A 15,474-nucleotide genomic window follows, 5' to 3' on the forward strand; every position below is an offset into this window, starting at 1 on the left:
CCTGTGACTAAGGGGGGCTGCATTTCCAGTCATGTATTGTAATTTCAGCAGACCTCTCACTATCACCTATTATTTTTTCTATTTCAGTTTAAAACCAAGCTTCACTTGTAGATACCATTGGCTCCAATTGTAATGATGAGTAGTTTCACACATATTCATAATTTCCAACCATTCAGTACATCTCTAGGATCAAAACCCTATGAAGAGTGAAGACTGGCTCACAGTTCTTCCTGCATCATCCGACCATCTACCACTTGGACGCTGCTTCAGCCACAAAAGTGTTTAAGTAATCTTCAGAAACTGCAAAAGCCACCACCTTGGAACGGGTTATACAGAAAACACATCCTAACGCTGCTGGCCACGTGTGGCTATACGTTTTCACTCACATTCATATGGGCACTGCCAACAAGCATGGCAAAGCCAATAGTTCAGCCTTTTGAAGCTGTAACCCTATTGGCTTTTCCAAAGGTTGTCGAGTTTCCATTAAACCAATTGACACTAATGTGTCAAAGCTTCCAAATATCACTCAGAATTGATAAATAACAAATTGAATAAAACAATGACTAACACCGGGGCTCACCCACTAGTTACTATGACTATCAACAGCTAAATAGGTAGTTTTAAGAGATGAGTACTCAGATTAGATAAATCACAGAAGTTGCAAGGTAGAACCATAGTAGTAGCAACTGATACCTTTAAATCACATCCATTTACGGTGCTGTCATTTATTCTTTTGACCAGCTCAGGAAAATTATTTTTTCAGACCGTGACTCATATGTACCATCCATGGCCATACAGCAACAAATAGTCGCCTTGTTTTACTTTTTAAATACTGACCAACCTTAAAACAAGAAAGAGACTATGACCAACCATTATTTTTTTAATACATTTTTATATAGTTGGTACATAAAATAAAATGTTAATGTTTCTCTTTTGTTCCTTCACATCTTCTAAATTAACTGAACACAATCATACACACTCAATTCATTCCTAGGCACCTGTTGTGACCAGCACCTATTTTGTAATATATTTAAAGCCATTCTCTAATGCACCCACTTACACATGTAAGGGTTACACGTCAACATGTCATGTCAGCATAAACGTTTCAAACCCATCGTCAAAAATGTGCAATTGTACCTGCAGTTCTTCATTGTTCAAACTGGGTTTGTAGTGCCTTTTGAACAGAAAATATTTCCTATTTTAAGAGGGTCTTGAAGGTGTTGTCACATCTGTACTAAAAGTTATTGTAGCTCATCCAGCTACGCTGAAGAAGATATTTCCCCAACTAAGTTTTTAGGTCTGGCTTGACAGCATAGCTTTTCACAAGATGTATTGTTACCAATTCTTTAAAGTCTATATAGAGTGTCCTTTGGCTCCACCCAGAGTATAATCAATTTTGCGTCTCATGCTATTGGCTATTCGAAATATCATTCCACCGTCCAGTGAGTGCCTCAACTGGATCACACAAAGTACTATATTCCATCTAAAAACTACACTCAATCATGCTGTTTGTCAGATTAAAATTGTTGGCCGCTTTGAATATTCTCTTTAAAACCCCATCCTTACGTTTCCCACACCACTAACAGATGATAGAGCATGCTTAATGTGTCTGTAATGCAAGAAAACAGCATTTGTGAATATCTGTGTTTACAGGAGCTTGCACATTGAAGGCACATCTACTAACGTTTCAACTGTTTCTACTTTTGCAGAAATCATTTTCATACAGCCAAAGAATCTTTCAGGGCTTTTATTGGGTTTTACAGAACTAATTGTTGAAGAGACCAATCCGTGTGGGGCACACTAGATTTCTGCAAAAAGGCAAGCGTTGTTCTCACACCATCTCTAGAAGAGACAAAACAAAGTCGACAGTAATGGGTGGCATCAAATGCAGGAATATCACTTATTAAAGAATGTAACAGGTGTTTCTGAGTTGACCTAAATAGAGAACCTATATGAAGATGGCTTGAGGTTATTCAAGGGCAAAGCTCTGCAAGACATATCATTACAATACAATCAATCTAAAATGTGATATAATGCCCAGGTTGAGGAGCATGGAACCTGGAGACCTCACTTTGGCACTTAACCATACATGGTGTTATTCTAAGTAAATTGTTTAATGTTTCTATGACTGCACCTGTGTACTGAATATTATGTGTAATGTACTACCTTTGCATTTTCCCATTGATCACCAAGAACCTCCACCAATGACATATGTAACAATTCTGCCCTCCATGATCTAATAGGCCTCTTTGTTGTCATGAGTTGTTCGGAGAAATGTGTTCTTTACTAATAAATGCATACATATACATGCTAAAATGAAACCTGCGGGAAGAGGTTAACCTAAACAATCATCATGGCACCTTACTGGCCTGACATCCTTTAGCAGGAAGCTATGATCCATGGACCCACTACTTAAGGAAAGTTCTTTTCACTTCTCAGCTTGGTAGCAGATACCAGTTTATAATTTTGTTACTCATCATCTGCCTTGCCCCACACTGGATGTAGTACATGCTTTCAACCACTGTTGATGATTAGGCACTGTAGACAAGTGTAATGACAAGATGTCTATTGGCCTCAGTAAAGTTGACCATCTTTCCAAAGCCATCCAATTCAGTGTTTCAAACCTCTAATAAATAAGACCTAAAATTCAAAAAGGGTTTCATGCTGTATTTAGGGTTTGCTCTAGAGTGGATGCTAAAAGCACAGTGTCTGCAAAAAAAATGATGTTGTCCAAGTGATTTCTTCGGAGTCAAAATTGAGGTGACTATGGTATCAAAAAGCAGCTGACATTGTCTAGGCCTTAACTATACGAGTATGAATACAGTCTAAACGAATAATTACACAAACAGTTGCAAGAATTACAAAAGACCACCTAAAAGTCTAGAGGGGGGAAAGCAGGAGGGATGGAGCTACCGAGTAGGAGTATGTGATTGTATGTCTGGCCCACTTATTAGCTATAAAAGCAATGTCACTTAATTGGAAGGGCACACTGGTGCCATTCCTGGAGGGCTGGTAAGTGGAACTTTACAAATGGGTGCAGGCAGAGGATGCCGCTGGGCAGCGTCTTGAGATACAGAGCAGCCAGCGACAAGATTATGGTGAATTGGGAGTGTGTACTGCTGGACATGCGACCTTAATCAGAAGATAGACTGCCGTGCAAACCAAAAACCCTGCCTTGTTCTGCATGGGAATAGTACCAGACGAAGTGGAAGGACTTATTGGACCTCATGGAGGCAGAATCACAGATGCTTTATTTTGGTACATTCCAGTATACCCTGCACTAGAGTAGATCAACTTCACTGATGTGAATTTGTAAAGACATACTGCCCAGACGCTTGCTGGCTCCACTGTCAAGGTGACTCCTCCTCCCTGTTGCGCCGACGCTTTCCTTGTTTACGAGCCAGCTGCTTTCTTATGGCAGAGCTTAAACTACGTACCAATGCATAACTATCATATTGTTGAAGCATGTCACTGTTTCCTTGAATATGTGAAATTAACAGCTATTAAATGAAATAGTAGGAGTATGTGGTGTTTGCCGTCAAAGTGCTCAATTAACCTTTTTTTGTGTAGGACACATTTTTATTATAACAAAAGCCATTACACATTATCTCTTCACTTACAATACAATGACAATTTCACTAACCAACTTTCAGACGGAACCAGTGAGAAAGGCATTGAAGTAGCAATGATTCAGACACCAATATAGCCTTATCAAGATAATTCTTTGGGTAAGTGATGAATGAAACACTATGGAGAAATCCATAAAGATAATCACTGAAGATAAAATATTAACCTCGCACTTTAAGACGGGAGAAGCACTTTTAAGGGATACCCGGTCAATGCTTTTCTGCTATGGGCCAGGTTACCAGCATAACTTTATTTAGACAACTTTCTCATTATGATTTTAGGCTTACTTTCCAGAAACAAGATCAACGTCGTTTGCGTCATTAAAAACTATTTAAATGTCAATGAGGAATGGTCTTTCACTAAACTAACATAAGCATTGTCTCATCAGAATGTTAGCTTGAGAGCACTTGCATCTCCAGTGCTGTTAAATTACATTTTTGCATCTTCAAACACGCCCTTTGCAATAAGGTCCTTTCTGTGCTGACCTGCCCTTTTGCCTGGGGAAGAACTGGACCTGCAACCCATCTTGAACCCAGGACCCCTGAGTGACTCAAAGGGCTAGTCTGTTGGCCTCCTGATCTGAGCCTCAAGGACATAAAAGGCTCCTCAGCAGCTCCTGGACCCATCTTCATCGAGTTCCTGACCCCAAAGTGGTGACTCTCAGGTCACGGACCCTTGGTTTGGCTCTCGAGCTCTTGGAATCAAGATTTTGGGCTCTTTACGACCCCGAATAGGCTCATTCGCACTGAAACCACACAGCTTGTGTGAGAGCCGCCACCAGACCCTATCTTCACACAGCAACATCGACAGCCCGTGGGACACTCCAACCTGCCCACTCATGACGCCAGCCTGCTCTCTGCGCCACACCGGCAACCGCCTGTAACGCTGTCCTTGCTCTCGGCGACCCTCTCCAATGCGAACGCAACTCTTGGCACTAAACCTGAGAAGGTAAACCTTCAGCTGGACTAATCTGTGACTGTATCTGATCGGCATTCCATTGGATTCCATCTCAACTTTTGACTTTGACCCCGTCCAACATGACCAGATAGCCACAGTTGGTGCTTTATGCTGTTAAGAGCTACATATTGCTGTTTATTCTTTTAAAATTGATAACTCATTTGGTGTCAAATAATTTATTAAAATGTACTATTTGTCTATGTTGCTTTGGGGTGTTTCTTCTGATGTGTTTTCCCTTTATTGCATACAAATTTAACACATTGCTTCCACGTTAAGCCAACTCTTTTTTGTGCCAAGCTACCCAGTGTTAAGCACAGGTTAATTTAGGGTCTTTTTGTGGTTTACCCTGGCTGTTGCTTGATGAGGGCTCACACCCCAGTCAACCAACAACTCAATTTCTCAAAAATAACTTCCAGTTCTAATGCCGAAAACTATCATGCAGTGTTGAGAGAGCAGAAAACATTTGTCAGATATCAAAGAGTCACTGCATGTTCTGAAGTAGCTTGTCGTGACTCTGTTTTATCTACTTTTTTCAGCTTTCCCATCTATAAAAAAACATCTACTACAAATACACTTGTAATTCCAGGAACTGCGGCGAGTTCAAGGGCATCAATTAAGCTGGTAAGGATCTAACTTCACAAGACAAATGACTACCTTCTAGTGAGATGGATTATCAAAGTAATTAGAACTAAAGAGAAGAATCTACTGCTATTCAATGCAAAGTAGAGCTAACGGGATAACAATCTATAACCGTAATTTAATGGGCAACTCAACTTAATTCATGATGCACTGATATTCAAGAGGTTACCTACGGCCAGTAGAAAAATTACTTGATATAACTGATAACACTATGTTGCTGGTAAGATGTATATGTCCACACTGTGCAGATCCAGGCATTTTGTTCCATTTGAAACTAGTTCTGCAGCTACATCACTTGCAGCCTTGAGTAGGAAGCTGAACCTAGACAGAAAGCCGGATTCTCAAAAAGAAGTTCTAAATTACAACATCTGTACCTTTCACCTACCCTTGCACATGAAGGACATTCCGACATTTCCTTCAGGGCCATATGTACATTACCACGCCTTAAACTGTGAGAATATCTGCATGGCATGCACAATGAACAGGCAATTCTTACAGTGGTCCTTTTTTTTGTTGTAAAACAGTTTTTATTGATTTTATTCAAAGTAGAAAACAGACACATAATGACCAGTGTCAGTGGCAAGAGAAGATATAAGGGCCAAACACTCACATATAAACATTTCCGAATTATAACAAACAGGTCCTCACACCCACCCTCCATAAAGGATTAATGTTGTTCGATAGCAGCACAAAAGATGGGTAAATGTTGTATAAGAAAATAAAAATAGCGTGAACAGATCCACATTAATTGATTAGGCCACAATATTGAGCCCATTTATCCCAGACCTTCCCAAATTTGCTAGGGCACCCCTCTATCCACATATATTGTTTTTTTTCGAAGTATCGAGGAATCAGCCAACCCACGTTTCCATTTGTCTATGCCCGGAGCGAAGCTGGAGTTCCATTTCTGTGCAATGCTACATTTGGCGATAATTTAAGCAATACATATCAACACCCTTTAGTACTGTGTTAGGTCGCTGTCATCGAGGATGTTGAGGATCTAAGGAATTGTCAACCCCTACACCTCTCCAAAGACGAGGCCCACTTAGGCCCAATACCTCTTGATAACGTGGGCGTACCAAAAAGTGTGGAGCAACGCCCCAGTAACGGTGTGACAGCTAAGGCAAAGGGGATGAGGCCTCTCTCTGCAGTTGCCACAGCCTTTCTTGTGTAGTAGTATACACGATGCAGGCTGTGGTGGCTAGTGACCTTTAAAAGTGGTGGGGCGTAATCCTTGGCACAAATTCCGAAGAGCTTTTTCTTGAATGGTTCTCCCACACTCAGTCTTACTATGACTCAGTAACACTCAGTTACACTCACTGTCATTCTAACTCACTCACATTCATTCTCTCACATACTTGTCCTTACTGTCACTCATTCTCACTCACTCAGACTCACCCTTCACGGACTGTCTCTCACTTTAACTCATGCACATAGTCACACAGATATTCTTATAGTGCTGGGATTCCACCAGTTCTGAACAATCTCTCTAAAGACTGGCGCAGGCACCTTCATGCACCCGTGCCAGCAATCAGAAAATGGCGCTAGCTGTCTTAGTTTGTTGCTGGACCTGAAGCAGGTCTGCATTTTATTTTTATTAGACAAAGAGTGAATAACTATTCACTCTTGATGCACCAAAAATGGACCACAAAACAAAGAGGGTGTAATGTAGCTGTGAAGCCCATAAAGGAGAACCACCACTGGTCCAGGGACACCTATCCATCAAACCAATCCATCCACTCACGCAACCATTCTTTAACTCATCCATCCATCCTTTCACTCATCCATCCTCCATTTCACTCCATCTATCCATTCCTTCACTCATCCATCTATCCACCCTTTCACTCAGTCATCCATCCTTACATCCATCTATCCACACTTCGTCCCATCCGTCAATCCATCCCTCAATTTACCCTTTCACTCAGCCATCCATCCTTTCACTCACTCTTCTATTTAGCCATCTAATCATCCATCCATTAATTCACCCTTTTGATTCAGACATCCATCTACCCTGCCTTTCACTCATTAATCCATTGTTTTACTCATCCATCTTTACATCCATCATTTCACTCATCCATCCTTTCTCTCATACAGCCATACTTTCACTCCATACATCCATTTACCCTAACACTTAATCATCCATCCTTTACCTTATTCTACCATCCATCCATCCTCTTATCCATCCATTTAGCTTCCACTCATCCATCCATCCACTCATTCTACCGTCCATGCATCTTCTCTGATTATCCATCAACCCATACTTTCACTCCATCCATCCTTTCAATCAACCCATCCTTGCACTCCATCCATCCACCTACCCTTTCACGCATACACCCTCTCTGCCTTCACTTCCATTCTTACGTCCATCCTTTCATTCAATCATTCATGCATCTATCCATCCATTTCATCCATCCACCCACTCATCCTTCTTTCCTTTCACTCACTCACTCACCCACCAAAGCTAATTATGAGCTTTTGTCTGCGGACCTGCACACAGAAGACGCCCATCACAAACCCCACCCCACTGTAGCTACTAAAGCGAGGAGAGGTGATGATGCCCCTGAAGCAGACAGAAGCTTAACTAAACACTTACCTCTTAGCTGCACCTGGTTCCTTCCCTCTTTTGGGCCTCTGCGGTCGAGATGAAGTGCACTCTGTTGTGCTCAGATCCATAACGTTTTTTCCAAAGTGAAACCCAATGCAGTACTAAATAGGTGTTATAGCCAGGAGAGCAGTCCCCCTGCTCCCCTCCTACAGCTCTCACCCCTTTGTGATGACCAACAAATTGTTGCCACCTGCTCCCTCCTTGTCTCACTGGCCTGGCCCAGCCATTGAATTGGATGGAGTTTTGTAACTCCTCCCAGGGCCACTGTTCATTGGCCCTAAAAGCAACCAAATCCATGGCTTTCTAATTCAGCACTCCCTAACCTATGATGTCACTGCTGTAGATTGTGCAAAGAGTCAAACAGGCAAGGGTTGCCACCAAACATAGTGAAGGGCATAAAACAACCAGCAGTGCCCCTAAATCATTTAGGGGTGTTAGGGTGAAGGCAGGAGGGTGTTTAATAAAGGGTCAGGATGTGTCCTTCTGAAGGAGAACAGCCTTTACCAAGCAACATTTATCATGCAGGATCTTTACGACACAGGTAAGTATTTGTACGTTTACCACTCATTATTTTAAAACTTAGCTAAGCATTTTTTCTTGAATAAAATACTTTTTATATTATTTAAAAAAGTGATTTTAGGGTTTAGGGATGGGCAGTGGTAAAGGGAGATGAGGGTGACTGTAGGGTTCAGGGGTGGGTTAAGGTAAAGGGAGGTGTGCATGACTTGAGGGCTTAGGCTGGATAGAGGTAAAAGAAGGTGAAAGTGACTTGAGGGGTCAGTGATGGGTTGAGGTAAAGCGAGGTGAGGATGACTTGGTGGCAGAGGCTGGGTAGAGGTAAAGGGAGCCGTGCGTGACTTGACGGCTTATGGTGGATATAGGTAAAAGAAGGTGAAAGTGACTTGAGGGTTCAGTGATGGGTAGAGGTAAAGGGAGGTGAGGCGGGGTGTGAGGGCTCAAGGGTCAGTAGAGGTAAAGGTATGTGAGGGTGACTCGAGAATTCAGCGTCTGCAGAATCTACTACAACTGAATTCTCCAAGATGTCAGCTTGCAGTGTAACATTCAACCAACCATTTTCCTTTTGAACAAGGTGATGCATTAAGTTCTGTACTGTTTTTCTGATTTAATTTTTTAGTTGAGAAGGTTCCCACAGCTGGCTGCGGTAGCTGAGAAGGTTCCCACAGCTGGCTGTGTGGAGGTGGGGGAAGTTCTAGGTTTTGAGTATACAAACGGGCCATTCCAGGGGCTGTCTAGCAGTCTGGTCTTAAGTCCTGTTTGGGGTTTAGACATAAATATGCCTTATTATCTGACCGAAACTAAGCAATCAAAATGTTCATTAAACTTGTTGTTCTGGGAAGCCAAAAATCCACAGTCTATGGCAGGAATTTCCCATCCTATACTGAGAGGTCCTGTCCTTGCCCAGACCCATGACTTAGAAACGCCAGCGGTAATTTGTCAGCTAATCTACACAAGACGGCAGAGTACTCAATGGGTTATAAATCCTCTCCCTTTAGACATCATAAGGGGACTGCTACTGTTAAATAATACCCCCTGGTAAGTGGCTTACCAAAGATATTTATGTGCCCAAGTTTTCTAAGCAGGTTGGCAAGTTTTTCAATGAGTGCTATAATGCAGTGGTTGTATGTCATGGTGCCTTCACTCTGGTCCTTGAGCCGTGGCAACTTATGTGATCGGTCTACTAGTAAGCGTAACATGTTCTGCGAGGCTTGCAAGGTATACTTCTATAGGGTTTGCATAGTGAGGTCACTTTAACTGAGATTAAACATCTTTCGTTTAGACCTCGGTTCCCAGAATCTTTCTATGGACTTTTATAAAAGTTATGCTGAGTCACTGGCCCACAACTTTTGCCCATGTATTGTGAATGCCTTGCTGACAAGGCTCTACCTGACTGTGTGGGATGTGGTTATAATACTTACAACTCAAGCTAAAATTCTGCAGGTACGCTTCTGCGCACTTCAGTCATGAAGTCTGGTACTCCCCGGTATACTCCTATCAGCTGGTACCCTCGTAGAGCAGTTATTGGGCCTTTGTAGCATGCTCACTGCATGTTTTACTGGTGTATGTAGGCATGTAGCTACAGAAACATTTTAAGTTCCTCCTATTAGTAACTTTGTAAACCTGTAGAAGGATAATTCTATGGTCACATATAGCAAACGGTGCTAGCATATGTGGCCATGAGATTGGTTTTAGCTTGTTCAGGCTGGGCATGCTCCTTAAAGCCCCCCTCTTTAAACAGCAGATGGAGTTTCAGGCATGATAAAATACACTAAGTTGTTTGATGCACAGTTCCGGCCAAAAGATATATTACCAGTGTTTTGCCGATATGTCAGCTGTGTTGACAAAGAGATGGACGGGTTAGAGAGGGAACCCCTAGTTGGTACAAGCCCCTGGTCCAGTTCTTGGACAGCAGGGTATATCAACGCATCACCTTCTGTAATTCATTATCAAGTGTCCTATTGCACTCTATTCTGTTGCATGGTTGGTACTTGATTCATAGTTTAGTGTTTCTATTTTAGTAGTATTGCATCCAAGACAATAAATATTGCATCCAATACAAAAATAACAATCACTCGCAAAGCCAGTAGGTATTGGCTCTACAAGGCTGTGGTAATGCTTTTTAACTGGCATTACCTTGCCAAAAAGGCCACAATGCATGCATTCTTACAAATCAAGAAGCCAATCTGGAAAGTGTTTCTATTAAAGCAAGATGTTGAGCCTTTGAGGCACACTCACTGCATATTTTACTGATATACACAGACATATTTTAAGTTCCTCATATTAGTAATCTTGGTAATCCGTCGAAGGCTTTCCAATGCCTTCTTCATTGGCATTAACATGCCAAAGGGGCCATCAGTGTTTCACAATGCATATATTCTAATGAATGAGGAAACCGATTTGGAAGGAGTTTTCAATTAAAGAAAATGCATCACATTATGTCCGCCAATGCGAATCCATGCTCTGTGATGCACAGGCAGCCATTTTGGATTTTTTTCATTTGCCCTTCTAACATTGTGTATAGCCATGTTAGAAAACTAAATTAAAAGAAAAAAATGTGCAACAGCAGGAAAAAGGAAGCAAGAGACCCGCTAGCTCATTGCAGCTACTGGCCCCTAAAATGATATAAATGCAAAGGGGAGTCATTGGCATGTGGGGGGGATGGGAAGTACACTGCTCACATGGGAGGAGAAGAAGATGGAGACAGTCAAAGAAAACACATGCCCTCCAAAAGAATACTGAAAACGAAAGAAAATAAAATAGACAAAGAGTGAGTCTCGCTTAAATAGGAGGAGTAGAGTGCAAGGGGAAACAGGATAGAAATGAACACAAGATGTGGAGAGAACATGATGGAAAAGATCAATAGATGGGGTGGCCTATGATGGAAGAGCACCTGACTGGTTGAGCAAAGAACAGGGACCACAGGACAACTAGCCCTGAATAGGTGAAAGTAGGGGAAGGAATAATATCAGGATAGGAAATAGCACAGAATGGGGATTATTAAGCTCCAGGAACAATAAGAGCAACTAGGTCATGTGAAAACTACGAATGAGCAAGAGCAGAGGCCACGACACCAGAGAGCACACAGTAGGGGAGCACAGTGTAAGAAGAATCATCATATTGGACTGTATTGTCTGTAGGGAGCATGGGATTGAAGAACACTTGATGACATGGGGCAGACTTGAAAAAACCCTTTTTAGAAATGACCTCCAATGAAGTCTGGTGCTTTCGTACAACTACAGTTAACAGTTAAAGCGGTCTATAGGCAAGACCTAAAAATAATTTCCTGTCAACATTCTCCTAATGTCGCTGACACGTTTGACCATATATGCTATCCTAATTATAACTAATTTAGCCAAAAATCAATGGGAGAGTAATCCCTCCAGTAAAGGTATATTTACATCATATCATGTGTCATTAAAATGGAATAGCTTGCTAAATTATTACCTAAATACTGCTGAATGAACAACCACTCCAGTACCCTATCAAACAGTCTCTAGACATCCATCCTGACCAACATTAATGGTTCTGGGATTAACAATGCTCGACTCACTACAACATTTCCTCAAAAAAATCCAGAAAAGAGGGGGGGCAGAGGAAGAAACACCTAAATAAATGCTCCAGCTAAATCGTGTCTTTTTTCCAGTTTTAAGCAATGTTACTGGCTCAACCTGCATGTGCACTTTTTTCTCGTAATGCCCGAAAACATTCCACTCCACTTATGAAATCAAGAACCCACCCACTCAAGGGCAGCTGAGAGCTCACAGCATTAGGCGGGTGGGGGCCTGGTCGTTCTTGGATTTAGGGTCCGTTGAGCCCTGCTAAACCACGAGCCCCAAGAGGGGACTCAGTATTCAGAATGTCACGTGGCCAAGAAGGCAAGGCTGTGGCACAGGGAGGTAGGAGAAGGCAAGCTACTGATTAACCAGCCTCAGGTCACTGGCTTCACAGCCACAGTGCGCAAACATTCCGGGAGGTATGCAGGGCAGCTGCCACCCTATCCCTCTGAGCAAAGCATACCCTGTCATGGCATCTCCCACATTACTCCAGAGTATAAAGCAGGTACTCCATGATGGTTTCCACACTAACCCATGTATGAAGCACACCCCGCCACTGCGGATTCCACATCATTACAGTGTATAAAGTGTACCATGGCAGCACAGGGTCCACAGAATCACCTTGTATAAAGCATACCCTCCCATGACAGGTTCCACATTACCCTTGTATAAAGTACACCATGCCAAGACAGTTTCCATGCCAAGACAGTTTCCACATTACCACCTTGTATAAACCATACCGTAGCACAAGTTTCCACATTATCACCTTGTATAAAGTACACCATGCCATGACAGTTTCCACATTATCACCTTGTATAAAGTACACCATGCCATGACAGTTTCCACTTTATCACCTTGTATAAAGTATACCATGCCAAGACAGTTTTCACTTTATCACCTTGTATAAAGTATACCATGCCAAGAACCTTGTATAAAGTATACCATGCCAAGACAGTTTTCACTTTATCACCTTGTATAAAGTATACCATGCCAAGAACCTTGTATAAAGTCTACCATGCCAAGACAGTTTTCACTTTATCACCTTGTATAAAGTATACCATGCCAAGACAGTTTTCACTTTATCACCTTGTATAAAGTATACCATGCCAAGAACCTTGTATAAAGTATACCATGCCAAGACAGTTTTCACTTTATCACCTTGTATAAAGTATACCATGCCAAGAACCTTGTATAAAGTATACCATGCCAAGACAGTTTTCACTTTATCACCTTGTATAAAGTATACCATGCCAAGACAGTTTTCACGTTATCACCTTGTATAAAGTATACCATGCCAAGACAGTTTCCACATTATCACCTTGTATAAACCATACCGTGGCACAAGTTGCCACACTATCACCTTGCATAAAGTACACCATGCCATGACAGTTTCCACTTTATCACCTTGTATAAAGTATACCATGCCAAGACAGTTTCCACACTATCACCTTGCATAAAGTACACCATGCCATGACAGTTTCAACTTTATCACCTTGTATAAAGTATACCATGCCAAGACAGTTTTCACATTATCACCTTGTATAAAGTATACCATGCCATGACAGTTTCCACATTATCACCTTGTATAAACCATACTGTGGCACAAGTTTCCACACTATCTCCTTGCATAAAGTACACCAAGCCATGACAGTTTCCACATTATCACCTTGTATAAAGTATACCATGCCATGACAGTTTCCACATTATCACCTTGTATAAAGCATACCATGCCAAGACAGTTTCCACATTATAACCTTGTATAAAGTATACCCTGCAAAGACAGTTTCCACCTTATCACCTTGTATGAAGCATACCATGCCATGACAGTTTCCACATTATCACCTTGTATAAAGTACACCATGCCATGACAGTTTCTACATTATCACCTTGTATAAAGTACACCATGCCAAGACAGTTTCCACATTATCACCTTGTATAAAGTACACCATGCCATGACAGTTTCCACATTATCACCTTGTATAAAGTACACCATGCCATGACAGTTTCCACATTATCACCTTGTATAAAGTATACCATGCCATGAGTTTCCACATTATCACCTTGTATAAAGTACACCATGCCATGACAGTTTCCACATTATCACCTTGTATAAAGTACACCATGCCATGACAGTTTCCACATTATCACCTTGTATAAAGTACACCATGCCAAGACAGTTTCCACATTATCACCTTGTATAAAGTACACCATGCCATGACAGTTTCCACATTTTCACCTTGTATAAAGTAAACCATGCCATGAGTTTCCACATTATCACCTTGTATAAAGTATACCATGCCATGAGTTTCCACATTATCACCTTGTATAAAGTACACCATGCCATGACAGTTTCCACATTATCACCTTGTATAAAGTACACCATGCCATGACAGTTTCCACATTATCACCTTGTATAAAGTACACCATGCCATGACAGTTTCCACATTTTCACCTTGTATAAAGTAAACCATGCCATGAGTTTCCACATTATCACCTTGTATAAAGTATACCATGCCATGACAGTTTCCACATTATCACCTTGTATAAAGTACACCATGCCATGACAGTTTCCACATTATCACCTTGTATAAAGTACACCATGCCAAGACAGTTTCCACATTATCACCTTGTATAAAGTACACCATGCCATGACAGTTTCCACATTTTCACCTTGTATAAAGTAAACCATGCCATGAGTTTCCACATTATCACCTTGTATAAAGTATACCATGCCATGACAGTTTCCACATTATCACCTTGTATAAAGTACACCATGCCAAGACAGTTTCCACATTATCACCTTGTATAATGCATACTGTAGCACAAGTTTCCACATTATCACCTTGTACAAAGTATACCATGCCACGACAGTTTCCACATTATCACCTTGTATAAAGTATACCATGCCAAGACAGTTTTCACATTATCACCTTGTATAATGCATACTGTAGCACAAGTTTCCACATTATCACCTTGTATAAAGCATACCCTGCAAAGACAGTTTCCACATTATCACCTTGTATAAAGTATACCATGCCATGACAGTTTCCATGCCAAGACAGTTTCCACATTATCACCTTGTATAAACCATACCGTGGCACAAGTTTCCACACTATCACCTTGCATAAAGTACACCATGCCGTGACAGTTTCCACATTATCACCTTGGATAAAGTATACCATGCCATGACAGTTTCCACATTATCACCTTGTATAAAGTACACCATGCCAGGACAGTTTCCACATTATCACCTTGTATAAAGCATACCATGCCAAGACAGTTTCCACATTATCACCTTGTATAAAGTATACCATGCCATGACAGTTTCCACATTATCACCTTGTATAAAGTACACCATGCCATGACAGTTTCCACATTATCACCTTGTATAAAGTACACCATGCCATGACAGTTTCTACATTATCACCTTGTATAAAGTACACTTTGCCAAGACAGTTTCCACATTATCACCTTGTATAAAGTACACCATGCCATGACAGTTTCCACATTATCACCTTGTATAATGCATACTGTAGCACAAGTTTCCACATTATCACCTTGTATAAACGATAC

General features: G+C 41.4%; 1 protein-coding gene across 14 annotated transcripts in view; it reads right to left on the bottom strand.

Moving 5' to 3' along the window:
• GPHN (gephyrin) overlaps positions 1-15,474 on the bottom strand; it is a 1,323,901-nt gene that overhangs the window by 905,599 nt on the left and 402,828 nt on the right. The window lies entirely within an intron of this gene.

Source organism: Pleurodeles waltl, chromosome 9 (genome assembly GCF_031143425.1).
Source record: "Pleurodeles waltl isolate 20211129_DDA chromosome 9, aPleWal1.hap1.20221129, whole genome shotgun sequence".
Taxonomy (NCBI): Eukaryota; Metazoa; Chordata; class Amphibia; order Caudata; family Salamandridae; genus Pleurodeles; species Pleurodeles waltl.